The sequence below is a fragment of the Canis aureus genome, chromosome 20 (genome assembly GCF_053574225.1).
Source record: "Canis aureus isolate CA01 chromosome 20, VMU_Caureus_v.1.0, whole genome shotgun sequence".
Taxonomy (NCBI): Eukaryota; Metazoa; Chordata; class Mammalia; order Carnivora; family Canidae; genus Canis; species Canis aureus.
Genome location: NC_135630.1, coordinates 24,584,245 through 24,602,762, shown reverse-complemented (window position 1 = coordinate 24,602,762; position 18,518 = coordinate 24,584,245). Strand labels below are relative to the sequence as shown.

Here is an 18,518-nt window from a genome sequence, read left to right as displayed (position 1 = left end):
TTAATTTATGCATTTGACAGAGAGAGAGAGAGAGAGAGAGTATAAGCAGGAGGAGTGTCAGAGGGAGAGGAAGAAGCAGGGAGCCTGAGGAGCTCAATGCCAGGACCTTGGGATCATGACCTGAGCCAAAGGCAGACACTTAACTGACTGAACCACCTAGGCACCCCTCCTTTAAGTTTTTAATTACAAGTGTCAAACATGAGAATTATGCCAAGTTTAAGAGTTATAAGACTATATTACATAGAATGAGAAAAAAAAAATGGAGAAATAATTTCTGATATTAAGCGGTGATTTCCTATCAAAACACCATTTTCAGGTAATTTGCTGCATATTCCTCCAGTTTTTTTCTTTTCTATACATGTAATAATTATATTATTATTAGCTATAATATTTTGTTACTGAATGAAGATAACAAGTATTACTATTACTGGCAATAATATTTCTGATTGGATGATACTAAGAACACTTCTTATAATTTAATAAATTATATAGTCACTCCTTTCTCTACTAAAATGGAGGGAAAAAAATAACATATATTGAAGAGGTTTTTATGGTCATTCTTTTTGGTTTTTAAAACTGTGAATAAATGATCCATGTAATATAAAGAATAAACACATATGGGCAGAGCCCATTGCTGAAATTAAGCCAATTTCATTATAAAAATTAGCTTGGATAAATTTTAATAACTTATATTATCATTGTTGTGTTACATGGCAATTATAAATTGAGGCAATTCACATACATGAGTTTGATGATGATGATGACTGGGAATAATGACTAGCAATAATTTCTGATCATCTATTGTATATCAGATACTTTACAAACATTATCTCCTGGCTACTTAAAGTGAAGTCTTTGGACCAGCAGAAAACTTGTTAGAATGTCAGACCCCACCCCAGATTTACTGAATCAAAATCTATGTTTTAATAAGATCTCCAGATATGAGAGGGAATCTCATTAATGAATACTGAAGTTTGAGAAACGTTGAATTATATCATGTGTTCTTTATAGTGACTAGTAAACAACATATCACTAGTTCCCTATTCCCATGAGGAAAATGAAACTCAGAGATGCAAAAGTGATATTCAAAATATTTGACAACTGGGTCTGGGTCAACATAATCATCAGCCAATGAGAGGGGAGACCTGAACAAGAGTAGGGAGAGACATCCAATATCAGTCCTGCCAAGCAAGGGCTGAAGTATCATCTAAGTAATCAGCATAGCTAGGATTCAGACCCTGGTTTGTGTGTCTCAGAAACATACTTTTCTCACTATCCCACACAGATTATTGATTGTTTCACAAATCAACCAAGAGTTTCTAAGGTCAGTTGGGATAAGAGGTAAATCCAAAACTAACCTGACTCCTTCACCATTTCCAATTTCCCTCTGCCCATTTATCATTTCAATCCCTTTTGCCCTACCTCTCTGCTTGAATACATCCAAGAGAGTCAAATGGTGTGGCGCCTCAGTCAAACAAACTCCAGTTCCCTTGAGGATGGATAAGGCATGACATTTACCTGCAAAGACCTTCTATGATATTGTGATTTATAATAAGAAGCTTATGTTTGGACTTTGTCCTCCTCTCAGGCACAGAGCTCTGGAAACCCTTGAAATTTCCTGAGGGATGAGAGCCATAAAGCTACCCTGTGTCAGTTAACAGAGTGAGCTTTGGACCTTACCTAAGCTTGCCTGGAGAACCAGTGGAATTTTTCCTTTCTATCCTTGACCTCCAGGGAGGGGAGTGGGGCTGGAGGCTGATTCAATCAACAACAGCCAATGATTTAATCAATTATGCCTCTATAATGAAGCTTCCATTAAAAACCCATTAAAACTCCATTAAAAAAGATTGGTTTGGGAGAGCTTCTGTGCTGGTAAATGTGTGATTCTTTGGGGAAAGTGGTATGTTATGAGAGATCATGGAAGCTCCACAGTCTTTCTCCATACCTTGCCCTATGCATTTCTTCTATCTGACTCTTCCTGAGTCAGAGCCTTTTATAATAAACCAGCAATCTAGTAAAATGTTCCTCTGAGTTCTATAAACTACTCTAGCAAATAAACCAAGGTTGACGTGGTGGGAACTTCCCATTTATAGTGTGTCAATCAGAAAGACAGGTAAAAACCTGGACTTGGGACTGATGAATGAAGTCCAAGGAGGGGGTTTTTGGAACTCCCAATCTATAACCTGTCTTTCAGAAGCATATGTGGCTATCTGGATTTGCAACTGGCCTCTGAAGTTGGAAGTAGGCGGTCTTGTGAGACAGAGCCCTTGACTTGTGGGATATGACACTATCTCTGGGCAGATAGTGTCAGATATGAGCTGAATTGGAGGACACATTGCTGGTATGACAGAGAATTGCTTGTTGTGGAAGAAAGCCTCCACACATTTGGTGACCAGATGTGCCAGAAGTGAAATGTCCTGTGTCAGCATGGTAGTAATATAAAAGTAAAGGAGATACAACAGGAGAAAGACTCACAGGTGGACAAATGGGGTGTTCTCTATTACACCTTCCAAAAATGTAATGATTTTGCCCTTCGGACTGCTCTTCTCACAATAAAAGGTTATGGAACATTTCCAGTGACATGCTGGTAAAATCTATGTCACCTCTGTAATGTGGAGGTCCATATTCATTTTGATCCCATAGTCTATTCACAATCTAGCAGGAACCCAAAGTTCCTTATTCACTGGTCAGTGTCACTGCAGCCAGCACCCTCTGCCAGGCTCACCCAGGAGTGTCTGCGTGATTCCTTCTTTCATCTCAAAATTGTAACCATAGGTAATGTGTGTGAAAAGGAGAATTCATTTATCTGTAAAGTATCTTATGGTTACAACCTGTGTCTACATGTTTCTTCTCAACACAGTCAAAGCAAAGTCCAAACCTCAAGGTTAGGAGAATTTAGGAGGTAGGTTTTTTTTGTTTGTTTGTTTGTTTGTTTTAGATTGCTAATTCATGTATACCATTTAGAAATAGTGCATTTATCATAAATATTTGGCTTGGTGAATTTTCAAAAACTGAATATACCTGTATAAACAACACCCATTTCAAGAAACAGAGATTCCCAAGGAGATAGCCCTCTAATTGCCTATCCATGGCAGGGTTTGTGAATTGCCAGAGGTAAGTATTTCTCTAGTTTGTGAGGCATCTCATCCTAATGAAGTCTGATCAGTTAATGAAGCCTATAAACTGAGGCTCAGATTAACAGGCAAATGTAGAGTCAGAATAAATTGCAGTGGGATATTTGCTGATTATAATTGGAGAACCTGATTATTTCCACTACTGAATTCTTATTTGTTGGGTCCAGCTTCAGAATCTATGGCCTTATTTTTAACTCTCAAAGTTCACTGGGCTTTCAGAATTTGATCTCTCTCTTTTCCCTGCTCCTGTAGGACCTCTTTTTCTTCTTCCTCTCAGTGTGGGAATATCAAAATGGTTCAGACATCTTTAGCTATAAATATATTCCACTCGTATTCCACTTATACCTTTGCCAAGCATCTTTCTGTCATTTCTCTCAACTGATCTGTGTGGTTACCTTCCAATTGGGATGAGAAGCCATGGGAATTCTCCTAGTCACTGTTTGTTCTGGATTTGTTCTTGAATTGTGAGGTAATTCTACATGGTTTTTCTGTCTGAGGTCATGAACCACCCCAGAAATATCTCCTTTGGCTGTTGAGTTATGTCAGTTCTGAGGCTTCCATTCTGTCTTGTGTCACTGGTAACAAGACTCAAAGTCTTTCTCGAAGGATTTTAGAGGAGTGGTCTCTGTGAATTTCTTCAGTTTATGCTAGAAATTCCTTATGCCCATAATTCAAAGCCTGTTTGATTACAAGTCACATAGTAATAGCCACTTGCATAAGGAATCTGCACATAAGGTAGAACAATAAGCCTGCAATAATCAAAGCAAGAAGGATATCAACCTAAACGCCTGTCATTTTTCAAGAAACGTACTTCATGGATGTCATATGAAAAGTGAGATAGTAAGTTTTCCTAAGTTACTGAAGCAACAAAATATTTTGTAAGTTTGATTCTGTACCTGAAATAGCCAGTTTCAGACCACACATTCTCATCCAGATTGCAATTTACATTTCTGTGATATTACATTAATGTTTCATTGGCAACTGGTAGAGTTCTGAAAAGGAGGAGCAGAAACAAGCATATGCCTCTTGAGGTCTAGGCTCAGAAATTCCTTTCCTCCTGTATATATTGGCCAAAGTAAGCTATAAGGCCAGCCCAGATTCAGGGAATAGAGAAATAGATTCTGTTTCCTTGATGGGAGAAGCAATGTGACTTCAGTTTTTCTCATCAAGAGGAGAGACATGTGTCCCGGGTGCTCCCTCTCCTTCCATCTAGTTTAATGGCCAGCCAACCCCCCAAAGCATGATTGCCTAGCCTGGCCAGTTACTGATGACAAATATATATATGAGTCCCACTGAGACCAAAACTGCCTCTGTGAGCGCAGCCTCAACCTACAATCCATGGAATTGCAAGGTAAATAATTGCTTGTTTTATAACATCACTAAGTTTTAGAGTGATTTGCTACATAGCAGAAACTGATAGACTGCCCTATCAGATACTTAAAAATGTACAATAACTATTAAACATTACATTATAATTCTGATTTTACTTTTGTCTTCAAAAAAAAAAAATTAAAGGGTATCTAATGCATAGCCCAGAGCCTCACTTCTGAGAAAAATAAACAAAGCAACACCATCAATCCCCTATCATCTTCTCTGTAATCCCTCAAGCCGGTCTGGAGCACTTCTTGCCTCATTCTGAAATCATTCCTTTAAATTCTGACAAACACCCTGCCCACTCAGGCTCCTCACTTCTGTTCTCTCAGAAAGCCATGTTGCACTGCCCCCCTGAGAGAATGGTTCTAGCGGTCTGTCCCTAGCCCCTCAGGGAGCCAGAGCATCCAGCAGCTCCCTGTTCCCTTGTGCTTACTCACTGGATACCTGTGGCCTGTGCTCTTCAGAAAGCTGGGCTCTTTCCTCACTCACGTTGCTTTTCTTACAAGGAAACCTCTGAAAAAGTCTTCCAAAGAAAAGCATCTCTACCTTGTTACCTAAGCAAATCCTTCTGGGGGATGATATGTGGAAATAAAAGAGCTTCAGAGTGTGAAACTCATTCATATTTTCATATGAGGTGCTGTCTACACTCTCTTCTGGACATATTGCCAATGTCATCCCTGAGGAATGAATCCAGACTAAAAGTTTAAACGGAGAAAAACAGAGTGAGGTGAGGCTTTCTGCAAACAAAGTTTAGAAGATAACTTTTAAAAAAATATGGTAATTTCCTCAAGGTGGCAAGCTATCCCCAAACAAGTGGAAATCAGAAAGCAAGTGTTCCTGTAGTTGCTGGAAACTTAATAAGAAATGTCTCAGCATAGGTTCAGCTTCGGCTACTTCTCAAGAGCTATGTGGGTAAACTGTGGGTATCAGGATGTTTTCTGTGGGATAACAGATAGTCTGACTTGCCAACTGGTATGGAAAACTCAGCCAAAACAGTGAATCAAGAGATTAGGTTACTGGAGAAATTCAGGAATGAGAACCAAGGAGAAACAGGCCAACGTATTCACACAGTTTGTTGGATCAGAGTCAGTTATCACATCTTAGAATCAGCCATGAGGGCCAGGAGTAAGTAAAACTACTACATCCAGAACCCTTTGGGAGGAGAAACTAAAGTGCTTTTACTTAATTCTTTCCTTCCTAAAAGTGATCTGTGTCTATATGAGTGGAAAGTTGTACAAATCTGCACAGTATGTACCAACTAACTGTTAGGAGAACCCCACGAGGGTTAGGTGAGGCTTAGGCATGTTGGCCGTGAGCCACAGAAGGTGGAAAGGTCAAAGACTCTGTATTATTATCTAATTTCCAGGACCTTTCTTTGGCCTTGGAATAGACATGTTGGAGATCAAAGGTCTCGTCTCAGACTAAAAATTCTTTCTGACTCCTTGCTGTGATGGTTATAAGTAGACAACAAGACCAAGCTGGCCAAAAAGAAGATGAGTTAAGGTAAACATGACTGTGGTAGTTACAGTAAAGTAGACTTGAAAATACTTAGAAGGGATCGACGAAATAATTATGTTCTTATTGGAGATTATTGTTTTTTAAAGAAAGGTATACAGAATGGATTAAGAATCACAATCTCTGACATGAGAAAATTCCCTCAGTGAATATGATTTTTTCAGTTTGCCATTTGTTAATAAGCTTGATCAATGAAAGGATGACTCAAAATCATGTATGAAGTGCAGTTGAACAAAAGCATTAAGTTGGATTGGGTCAGAATCTGGAAAGTTCAGTAAAATTGAACTTCCTGAAGGAGATTGTTTAGGTAGAGCAGATTCTAGTGTTATCATAGGGACACTGTTCTTTAGATAGGAGGGCTGCTTGGTCGGTGATGGTTCTGCAAGACTGAAAGTGTTGTGTCAAAAAGGTGATCCCTGGCTATTAGTCTGAACAATTAGGATTATGAAGTCAAGTTTAGTTATGCCTAGAGGGCAGAGCTAAGATATGTGGTTTAGGTATATTTGTACATCTTTAGGAATCACTTTTATACCCCCCGTGGGGAAGAATTGTGCTATCTTGGGCTTGTATTCATCACCTTAAAGATAATATCATGTTGTTAGGATAGAGATTTCTGCAATAGAATCTCATAAAGGCATTCCATTTTCTCAGCTTAGACTTTAACTTGAGTATATACTTCATAAATTCTGCAGAAATTGCTGTTGAGCTTGCAGAATCTTGAAGGTAGAAGTGTTACAACTTGAAGAAGCAATTGCATCAAATAATCTGATATAGCAGATAAAATGAAGTAACATGCCATTAAAATTGCTGTTTTTAGAATAGTTGTAAAATCTGCATGACAGTACAAAGAATTATACCATCTGTCATGAAGTTAATTACATCAAGGAAGTGCAACTGCAAATTGCCATCCATATTTTTAAGGAGTAGAACTTGTATTCTTGTATGTATCACTGATAAGAAATTTGCCTTGCCCTTATTGCCTGACTCCTAACTGCTCACTGGTATAGACTTAGTGTTTTTTTTTCTTCATTTCTGGCCTCTGTTCTTTCTAGTGGTGAACATACTCTTATGGAACTTACCATATTATTAGCCTTGGCCTCTGGGTCCCCAGGTTTTGACTTTTGGCTCTATAGTGTCCACATCATTCTCAAGATCTCTATAAAATAGCACTGTAATTTTTAATTTTACATATGTGCATGTGTACATGTATGTTGACCCTTGAGCAACGTGAGGATTAGGGGCACCAAGCCCCCATGCAGTTGAAAATCCACATGTAACTTTTGACACCCCCAAAACTCAATTCCTAATAACGTACTGTTGACTGGCAGCCTTACCAATAACATAAACAATCAATTAATATATTTTGTATGTGGTGTGTATTTTATACTATATTCTTATAATAATATAATCTAGAGAAAAGAAAACATTAAGAAAATCATAAGAGAAAATACATTGACAGTGCTGTACTGTATTTATTGAGAAAGATCCACATAGTTCAAACCCATGTTGTTCGAGGGTCATATATATCTTCACCTTCATAATCCAAGCCACAAAGCCATCAGATGAATCATGGCTTAACCAATGCTTACCTGTAAGATTGGACTTTCTTTGGAATAGGAAGGAAGCTTTTTTTTTTTTTTTGAATTTTATTTTATTTTTTATTTATTTATTTTTTATTTATTTTTTATTGGTGTTCAATTTACCAACATACAGAATAACCCCCAGTGCCCGTCACCCATTCACTCCCCCCCCCCCCCCGCCCCCGTCCTCCTCCCCTTCTACCACCCCTACTTCCTTTCCCAGAGTTAGCAGTCTTTTTAAAGAACAATGAAATAGTATCAGGTTTCTTTCTCTTCCTACCCACTGCACATGATACTGGGGATGCAGAATTAGGATCTGTTGGGATTCCTGCCTCAAGGTGAGGGAGCTGTGGCACTTGTGCAGCTGGAGGAATGACTTTTCATCTGGATTTAGAGTGCATCAACTCTAACACTGTCAAAACTTGGAGGTCTGCAATAGGAGGTGCCATTTCAGAGTCAGCTGTTCCTCTAGCCTTCAGAATATGGTTGCTGCTTTCCCTCATCTGACTCCTTCTGCATGGCAAGGTACCCTCCCATCTCCCTCATTCAAGAAGCTATCTGAATTTCATTAAATCGTGTCTTTGAAGTTAAGGCTCTGACCACTACCAGAGTGTCAGTTGCCTCTAGATTCCTGAAGTGAGAGAGTCAGACACTTTTGGTTTTCAAATCCTGGCTTTGTGATCTTAAGCAAGATAATTTTTAGCCTCTTAAGACCTTATTTTCCTCATCTGTAAAAAAAAAAAAAGGATTATTTTGGTGGTGATGGTTATTATCATTATTATAGGGTTGTTGTGAGGATTAAAGAGGCTGCCTATAAAGTCTCTACATCATCTCAAACATTTTATTAATAGGCTTGGGTAGAAGAGAACATTTCCCTTTAATGAACCCTGAGGAGTGGATATCTGAACTTCCTATGAGTCATAAGTTATACTGCCCCTTATTACTGGTTACACAGGGTTATAAAAGGCCATCTTTGGGTCTCCAATCACAGTTGTAAGGTACTTTCTGAGTTTTATATTTGTTATCTTCAACTCATCAGGAAATTCTTAATAAAAAAATTACATCCCAGTCCTAGTTGTGGTATGGGAATTAGATGGGGTAGCCATACTCCTCAAGGCCACTTAAAGAGCATCATCAGAGTTACCCTGGAGGACTGGTGTTCTCAGAAGATCACAAACTTATGAGGGTCATCTCTGCCACAGCAGTTGAGTGACTGCAGACAAGGTTGCTGGAATTTGAAAACTTGAAGCCTTTGTCCTGGAGAATATGCTATATGATTCCCATGGGCTCTCAGAAATATCACAGTCATCATTGGAAGGGGAGCTAATTTCTGGAAATTAGGCCACAAAAGCTTGTACTAAAATTGTGGATAAAGAGGAAGTACCTCCTCAGGTTGTGGTGACAGGTTGTCAAGTCTGGAGGAGTAAGCACTGCACTCAGTTTCATTGCCCTGTATTAATGAGAAGGTAAAGGGCTTCTAATGTGACAAGGACACATGGCTTCATCATCATTTCAAGCTCTTTATGGCAACCATGGATGTGCCAGATCTTTGGGTTAGTATTGTCCACTGGATACCTTTACAGGTGGTGGTAGGATTATAAAATTGACAAACAGGCTGTGAAAATGAACTGCTGTGACTTCTTTTTTATTATTCATTTCACATGTCTCTCTCTCTATGAGTGAATGTGTGTGTTTACACACATACAAGTATAGAGAGAGACACAGATACACATATATATTTACACAAAACTTAGAATATGGACATTTGAGATTGTGTGGTCTTTGGTAAAATAAAACTAATCAATTTTTTTTTTTTTATGAAGACTTCAGCTTTAAGAGAAAAATAAATTCAGAACATCACTTTCTGTCTGGTAAGTGCCTCTGCAGGGCAGTGTATTCTCGGCTAAGATAATTTTGAGAGCCACAGCCTCAGGCTGAGCAATGCAAAGATAGAAATTACTTGTGGGTGACAACTAGGAACAGTATGACCAAAGGCTTTGGAGAATTTCTAATGAAATGCTGAATTAGATATATTGAAGGATATATATATTTATATATATATAGTGACACAGCATCTTTATTTTTAAACGGAGCAAATCAAGATATTTACAGAAGCACATGGCTTGAATGATTAGATGTGTGTGTGAAGAAAGTCTTAATAATTTACTGTATTTGTCGATGCAAGTTGATACAAACTCAAGCGTTGTTTTAATAAGAACCATAAGCTGTTTTTTGAACATATGTGTTGGATTTGACAGTGAGAGAATGAGAACGGGGCCAACTAGGCAACTGAAAAGTGGCTGGTTACTGCTCAATGAGATGAGTAGGAGCCCCATCTCGGACTGTGAAGCGTCCCTGACAACCTACAGCTTCCCACGCAGATCGTAACCTCCTCCCTCACTGCCCCCACCTCTGCCTTGTGTAGGAGTTTATCTTTTCTAGCTATCACTATGGGTAGGGTAAAAACTACTTTTATAAAAATTACCTTCATGGTTACTGAAAGCTGAGGAGGAATACTTCACTAATCACGGGTCATGACTCATAGCTTAAAGACTTAACTAGTAAGCATTTATACAGTGTCTTTGGGGATAGATTTTTCTCATTGCCTAAAGATTCCTTTCATTACATTTCATTTCGTTTTATCCACATCATAGCATCGCTTTCAGGATGAAATACTTTACTCTCTGAATTCAACCCTTTGCAGACACAGAGAATTTTGATGGCTATTTTATTTAAAAAAGAAAGGGTCTTTCAAAATTGGCCACTGTATGGAATGTATGGAACACTCAGAGGAATTTACAAGGATTTTCAAAGTAACAGAAGACATTTTGATGACAGAAATGAACATACACAAACCTCTTCAGCTATATATAAACTAGTTGATGTATCAAGGATAGTTCTAGAAATTTGGAGACTTGGATAAAAAACTGCCAAGCTCCTATTCTGATGCATGAAAACATTGAGACTATATCATGATTTTGTGGGAAACGTTTTATTATGACTGCTTTTCTTATCCTTTAATTTGGACAATTAAAATGCAGGTAACTTGTTAAAAAACTGACTTGAGAAATGAGCCTGATGGTTAGATGTGAGAATATGTCTACACTCCCTTTGAAGGGTGAGGATATCATTCAAGAATACTTTTCATCATACAGTGCCAATAACTTCGGAAATGGTGTTCTTAAATGGTGTTCTTTATGCTGAGCTTAAATCCACCTTTAATGTTGCTTCAGAAAAACAAACGCTCTCTGTGTGAACATCCCTTTTATGATTCTCCCTTTCACAAAGTATATGTTAAAAAGCTCCTTACAAGTAGATTAAGTAAAACATCAATTTCTACAATTTCCAAAAATAGGAAAACATTCAAAGGAAATGAAGAAAAAAATCCCGTTAACTAAATCAATAACATAAAGGAAACTTAAACCTTCAGGCAAAATTTTCAACAAATAATACTCTTAAACAGATTATAGTGTATCACTTATTTTTAAGTCCTAGCATATTAGTAGCATTTCTTCAATGATCTGGAATTAATAAATTGTACATAATTAAAAATCGTGCATCTATCTATCTATCATTTATGTATTTTTCAATTGGGAAATATGTGGGGTTGTTTTCCAGCTTTATTAAGGTACAGTTGGCAAGTAAAATTGTAATACGTTGATGTGTTGATTTTATAGTTCATGTTTTAGTTTCTGCCAATGTGTTATCAGGGTCTATAAATTAGTTTATTGGTACTGATGTTTATAGAAGCACGTATATAGGCATAACATACAATGTATATACATAAGCATAATGTAGACTGTGTGTGTGTGTGTGTGTGTGTGTGTGTGAAGGGTTGCATATACATAAAATGCTTGTGTCTGTTTAACACAGTGCTTCTGGAAGGATATGATTCCAGTGAGATAGGAAAGAGAGGTGATGGGAGAGTAGAGAGAGGTTGAGACAAAGGAAGTTAACAAGAGAAGCAGGCCACTGCCTCACATATTGCCAGGGTATTTTGAATTCTTGGAAGCCTCTGAGGTGGGTAGACAGACATAGCTTGCAATGGATTTGGCAGTAAAAAGGAAGCAGGATCTTTGTGGACTTTACCCTCTGGTTTATATGACATCTTCCCCTCATTATTGTCAGACCTAAACCTGTAGTCAATTATTTCAATCTCTGGAATTCTCAGTATCAGTTTTCAAAGTGTTGAAAACTAGTCCTTTGTGGATGATCTTAAATACTCCTTCTGTGAAAGAAAAAAAAATCTCTTGAATATATTTTACAAAATCGTATTTCAAAATCTTAGATTGATTTAATCCAATTATAAATTGCTGACAAAACACATTCCCTAAACTAATTTTCATATGACAAAGTAAAGTTTCATGTGTCCATTGATTATAATGATACTTTAATGAGGGGCACATGGGCGGCACAGTTGGTTAAGCATCTGACTCTTGGTTTCAGCTCAGGTCATGATCCCAAAGTTGTGAGATTGAGCCCTGTGGCTCTGTGCTTAGCATGGAGTCTGCTTGAGATTCTCTCTCCCTCTGCCTCTGCTCCACCCCCTGTGCTCTCTCTCTCTAAAATAAATAAATTGTTAAAAAATAATACTTTAATGAAATTTCTCATTTAATACTGAACTTTCCCTTTGCTCAATGATGGTTCTGTATCATTAGTATTTTATCAGAAAAATGGTATCTTAGACATCTCATCACACTTCATTAAAGTCTGTCAGAGGCTACTGAATGTCACTGTGATTGTCTTAGAACTTTTCCAGTTGGCATTATATGGATGAGGTAAAGCACCTCTTGGCTAAAGGAAAGCTGCTCTTGGCCCTGAATTATTATATTATCTGTAATCTAAAGATTTCATAGCAAATTAATAACAGTAAGGCAAATTTATCATGTAGCTTCAATTTTTAAAAGTGTTTAAATCTATGTTTAAAATTGTTTGACTAATGTACTCCTCAAATGTGATTTTCTCCAAGATCTTTTATAATCCTTAAATATCTAAAAATTTTTAATTCAATTTTTAAAAAAATCTTAACTCTCATGAGTTTTTTTTTAAGATTTATTTATCTATTTTGGGGGGCAGTAGTGGGTAGAGGGAGACCATGATGGATTTGGATGAAGCCTCCAGTTTTCTCTTGTCAACTAGATGCATAACTCCAACAGGCAATTCACAAATTTTTCATAATGTGACCTCATATTTCAATATTTTTTAAAAAATCTCACCTATCTAGTTAAAGCAAGATCTTGCTATCATAAGCAAAAGGCATTGTTTATAGCCCAGATGAGATGATTTCTTAGCAGTGGTAACTTCTGTTAAAACCAGATAGGAATTTAAATCAATATATTAAAGGATTTGAATTATCTACCTCATTTTGACTATAGTTGTAAGAAATGGAGGAGACAGATTTAAAAACCTACAACTTAACTGTCTAGGGCACCAAGGAGCCCCTCACTGTGTTTTTTTCAACAACTTTGTTTACTTTTAATACTTAAATGTCTTGAAACATGTAAAATAAAACCATGATGCATACAAATGAGCCAGGGGAAAAATATGTCTTTGAAACTGCCTACAGAGAATAGCACTATTAACTAAATTTCTCTTTGAGGAGAGGGAGAAGGTTATATAATAAAAATATTGACTTATTTTTCTCATTCATTCAATAATTCACTTAGTCAATATCTTTTGAGAACCTAATCTTTTTTTTTGTTTTTACATATATGTGTTTTCTATTGAAATTCAGTTTGCCAATATACAGTATAACACCCAGTGCTCATCCCATCAAGTGCCCTCCTCAGTGCCCGTCACCCAGTCACCCCATCGCCCCGCCCGCCTCCCCTTCCATTTCCCCTTGTTCGTTTCCCAGAATTAGGATTCTCTCATGTTTTGTCACCCTTTCTAATTTTTCCCACTCATTTTCCCTCCTTTCCCCTATAATCTCTTTCACTATTTCTTATATTCCCCATATGAGTGAAACCATGTAATGATTGTCCTTCTCCGATTGACTTATGCCCTGGTGGACCAGAAGATTAACTGGAGAGGGATGAAACATTAACAGGCAAGTAAAACATAAACTATGTCGGATGGTGATAAATGATATGCAGAAACACAAACCTAGAAGTGATGGAGATGTGGGATTTGGCAAAGTAGTTCCCTCTTTTTTTTTAAGATTTTATTTATTTATTCATGAGACACACACACACACACACACACACACACACACACACACACAGAGGCAGAGACACAGGCAGAGGGAGAAGCAGGCTCCATGCAGGGAGCCCGATGTGGGACTCAATCTTAGGATCCATCCCAGGATCACGCCCTAGGCTGAAGGCAGAGGCTCAACTGCTGAGTCATGCAGGCATCCCAAGCGATTCCCTCTTATCCATGGTTTCACTTCCCAGGGTTTCATTTACCCCCTCCAACACCCAATCAACCACGGTCTAGAAGCAGATGATCAGAAAGTCAATAAAAGCCTAACATTGTCACAAGGCCTACGTCATTCACCTCATTTTGTCTCCTCATGCAGGCATTTTTTCATCTCAGTCATTACAAGTACATATAAAAAGCTATTTTGAGACAGAGACCACATTCACATGACTTTTATTATAGCTATATTGTTATAATTGTTGTATTTTATTATTAGTTATTATTAATCTCTTACTGTGCCTAATTTATAAATTAAACTTTATCATAAGGTCATATGTATAAGAAAAAACATATACAAGGTTTGGTACTATCTGCAGCTTCAGACATCCTCTGGGGGTCTTGATACATATCTTCTGTGAATATGAGGGACCACTGGAGTCAGAGATAGCTCCACTGACAAGGTGATATTCAAATCGAAATACAAAGAAGGACTTCCTGATAGGCCAGATGGAAGAGTAGAAACCAGCATGGAGGCTCATCTTGAACTACTGGTGAATCATGATGAGAACTCTTCCACTAATTTTGGGAGATAAAGCACAAAAAGGTTTTTTTGTTTTTTTTTAATGTTGAAAAAGTGAAAATCAACATTATTAATATTTTTCATTTTTTTCCCACTGTCCTCCAAGCTATGTCTTCTTTCTGTTCATATATCCCTGTACTTGACCCTTCAGTTATTGCTACCCATAAGCCTTCCGATGTCACTCTCACAGTTTAGTGAATGGGACCAAAAGCCCCAAACAGCCAAAGTTGGTGACCTAATAAAACTCAAAGGATAAAACACTGTATAAAAAGAGAGCAGGTGGTAAGAGTCTAGATGAACAACTACAAACAAAGGTAAGAGAGGGAGGCATGATTAGCCCAGTGGGGGATAGATTCAGGCCATCCCAAGGAAGGTATGAAGGAAGAATGATTGACCTAAAAGAATCAAGGATGGAAGAGGTGGCTTTAGCCAGGGTCATAAATAGGTATGTGGGAAAAATTTGCTGAAGCATGGCCAAGGAAGAGAGGTCAGTGCTAGTTCAGGAGTAAGGGTGGGATCTTTAGACCATGAGTGACCTTTATAGTTTATTGTGCACCCTTCTACAGAATACTTGCTTCTTTCCTCCTCAACCATGTTGACTCAGCTATGAAGAATTTTCTCTTCTACTCATCTTCCACATCCAAGTACAATAAGTACTATTAACTATAGTTATTACACTATCTATTATATCCCTAGGATTTACTTATCTCATAACTAGAAGTTTGTACCTTTTGACCACCTTCATCCAATTCTCCCCCCACCATCAAGATTTTTTTGTGGGGACAAAACTTGTAGGGGAAGTTAAGCAGTTTATAAAAAAAAAAAAAGTCTCTCAATTTTTTATGTATTTATATCAGACTTTGAACTTTATTACATTAATGAGATTCATACCAGAGGAGTGGAAAGTGATGCCATTTAGCACTCCAGATATTAGCAAGCTCCAAAAGTGATTACAAGAATAAGCCTTGCTTGTGTTCGTATGTGTCAGAATAGGAACAGCACTGTGGTCATGGCCCAGAGCACCCAAAGGACATAATGCCTTAACCACTGCTGTCTCTCATTGAGAACATGGAAAACTTGGCAAGGACACTTGGATTAATGATTAATATTGTAGGAAATTAACTTGCTTACTGAGAAATGTGCCTATAATCAGGAAAAATGTTTATTTTATAAAATTCACTTTTTTCATCTTTAGGAAAAAAAATATGGTAAGTTGTAGGTTTTTTGGTCTGTCTCCTCTATTCCTTACAATTATATTCAAATGAAGTAGATGGTTCAAATTCTTTAACATATTAATTTAAATTCCTATCTGGAAAAAAAATAAATTCCTATCTGGTTTTAACAGAAGTTACCACTACTAAGAAATCATCTGGGCTATAAACAATATCTTTTGCTTATGATAGCAAAATCTTGCTATAACTAGATAGGTGAGATTTTTTTTGAATATTGAAATGTGAGATCATATTATGCAAAATTTGTGAATTGCCTGTTGGAGTTATGCATCTGGTTGACAAGAGAGATCTAGAGGCTTCATCCAAATCCATCCAGGCCTCAACTGCAACTGAACATCACCTTGGGCAGCCTCCACAACAATTTAACCAGGAGAGACCTAATGATTCCAAGAATCTTCTGATTATTTGGCCCTGTTTCACCTGCTGTAACTGAGGAAGGTTGGGCTAGGAAGATACTGAGGATGCAGGGAGCCACTCTTTATCACTTGCTTTGCCAGCCAATGTTGCCTATTGTTACTAAGGTAAGGATTTTGACCTGTTCTTTGAGAAAATAATAGAAACCCATTGCCAAATGATTTATATAGGAATTCTCATTATCATGGCACCATATTGTTAATGGGTTTGACTTTAGTTTGAAATATATGAAAATAAAAGAGATAAAGGTGAAATTCTAGGGCATGGTTCCAGATGATTCTTCCAGGTATTTCCAGTTTTAATATGATGTTAAGATAAGGTAAATAGTCAGCACAATGACAAGAAATGTGCTTTGTCCTTGGACAGCATTTCTCATAGAAGTGGAATGCTTCTCCACTTTTATTTTAGTGTGAAATAATTAGGTTATAGCTCACTGCCTGAAGAGACTAAACACAGTACTGCTTGAAGTAGTGTTTGAATTGAGCCTTCTCTTAAACATTTTCTGTAGTTCCTGACAGAAGATATTTTCTCTATTACAGTTATGGTCTTTCAAAGCACTGTTACACCTTTAAAGCATAAAATTATACAGAAATTAAAAATTACCCACAATTTCACCACCTAAAAAAGTCAAATTATTTTTAAAGGAATACATAAATGTATTTCAAAAGTTCAAATGATGCTGAGAATAATAAAATTATAATTAATAAACCTTTCTTTTCTCACCTTCTCTGCCACTATTAAGTTTTTTAAAAATATTCTTTCAGTCATCTACATATACTAGACGAGTTCTACATTTTTCTTTTTGCACTTAATAATGTTTTAGAAATCTTTCTGTATGCACATACTGATCTGTTCATTAAAAAAATTTATATAGAGGGCAGCCCCAGTGGCTTAGCGGTTTAGTGCCGCCTTCAGCCCAGGGCATAATCCTGGAGACCCAGGATCGAGCCCCGCGTCGGGCTCCCTGCATGGAGCCTGCTTCTCCCTCTGCCTATCTCTCTCTCTCTGTATGTGTGTGTCTCTAATAAATAAATATAATCTTAAAAAATTTATATAGAAAAAATTATTCATTGTCTTAGCTTAGCTTCTGCCCAAAAACAGAGCCTGAAATAAAGGCTCCTTTACAAGTAGTTTATTGGAAGTAATTCCAGGGATCATAAATGAAGGGTAGAAGTGTGATGGTCAATCTCCATGATAGCCCATTGTTCCTACCTCTTGGTAGTCATACTCTTCTGTAGTCTCCTCCCGCATTGCACCAGTTAGTCTATGGCACTGAGAGGATGCAGCAGAAGTGGTAATATGGCCCTTCCAAAACTGGGTTGTAGGAGACATGTAGCTTCCTGCTTGCACTCTCCTTTGACCTTTCTCCTGGATCTCTCACTCCAGGGAAAACCAGCTGCCATGAGGTAAGCAGCAGTCTACATGACAAGCAACTGAGTGCTCCTGCTCCCGACCACAGGAATACATTCAGAAGTGGATCCTCTAGCACCACTCAAGCTTTCTGATGAATGTGCCCTTACCTGTCATTTTAGCTACATGCTCATGAGAGACTCTGAGCAAGAACCACCGCACTGAAGCTGCTTCTGATTTGTTGATCATGGAAACTGTGAAAATAAATATTTGTTGTTTTAAGTCACTAGGATTTGAGGCAATTGTTACACAGAAATAGATAACTAATACAGGAAATCAATCAGGGAAGGAGAAAGTTAATATAAAGATGGGTTGGTGTTTTTATGGTGAACTGATGCTCTACTCAGTAGGACCTTCTGAGGAGTTTTATGAACTGTGTGTAAAGGGAAAGGCATTCCTATCAGCCCCATTCTTCACTAATCAAACATGGTCCATAGGTGCTTACTTTCCAGCCTTCCAGAATATGTATGCGAATGCCGAGCAGATTCCCATGGACCTCCCATGCCACACTGTGAGACACATGATATGGCTCAAAGCAACACTGGTGGGTTGGGTCTTCACGAACATGATTGAAACAAGCTCCAAACCACAATCTTCACAGCTGGAGGAGTAGACAAAGAGTATTCATTATAAACATACATATCACAAGGTATTTCTTACGCTCTTCCTTTCCATAAATCTATGCTACATGTCCCATTTTTAACATAGCAATTCTTTTTTGGTGTTTTATAAAATATTGAAACCGAATGCTTTCACCACAACTAACTTTTTACTTCATGTGACAAGTCAAAGTTTTATTGTTAATGTATCTATCTATTGCTTAATCCCATATGAATTTATAAATTAATTTTTTAGTTAAAAAGTTATCTTTGCTTTCAATTTATAATCCATTAAATTATTAAAAGGTCATATAAGACAA

General features: G+C 37.5%; 2 long non-coding RNA genes across 2 annotated transcripts in view; one reads left to right on the top strand and one right to left on the bottom strand.

Annotated features, from left to right (window-relative positions):
• Nucleotides 1–14,193: 14,193 nt before the first annotated feature.
• Nucleotides 14,194–18,214, bottom strand: LOC144291575 (uncharacterized). Its single transcript, XR_013358900.1, has 3 exons — nt 18,045–18,214; nt 17,402–17,793; nt 14,194–14,539 (listed from the first exon to the last, which is right to left on the bottom strand). It is a non-coding gene; the product is annotated as an uncharacterized LOC144291575 (long non-coding RNA).
• Nucleotides 16,111–18,518, top strand: part of LOC144291573 (uncharacterized) — a 75,727-nt gene continuing 73,319 nt past the window's right edge. The window contains exon 1 of the long non-coding RNA XR_013358896.1: nt 16,111–16,296. This is a non-coding gene — a long non-coding RNA (uncharacterized LOC144291573). The remainder of the gene's footprint in view (nt 16,297–18,518) is intronic.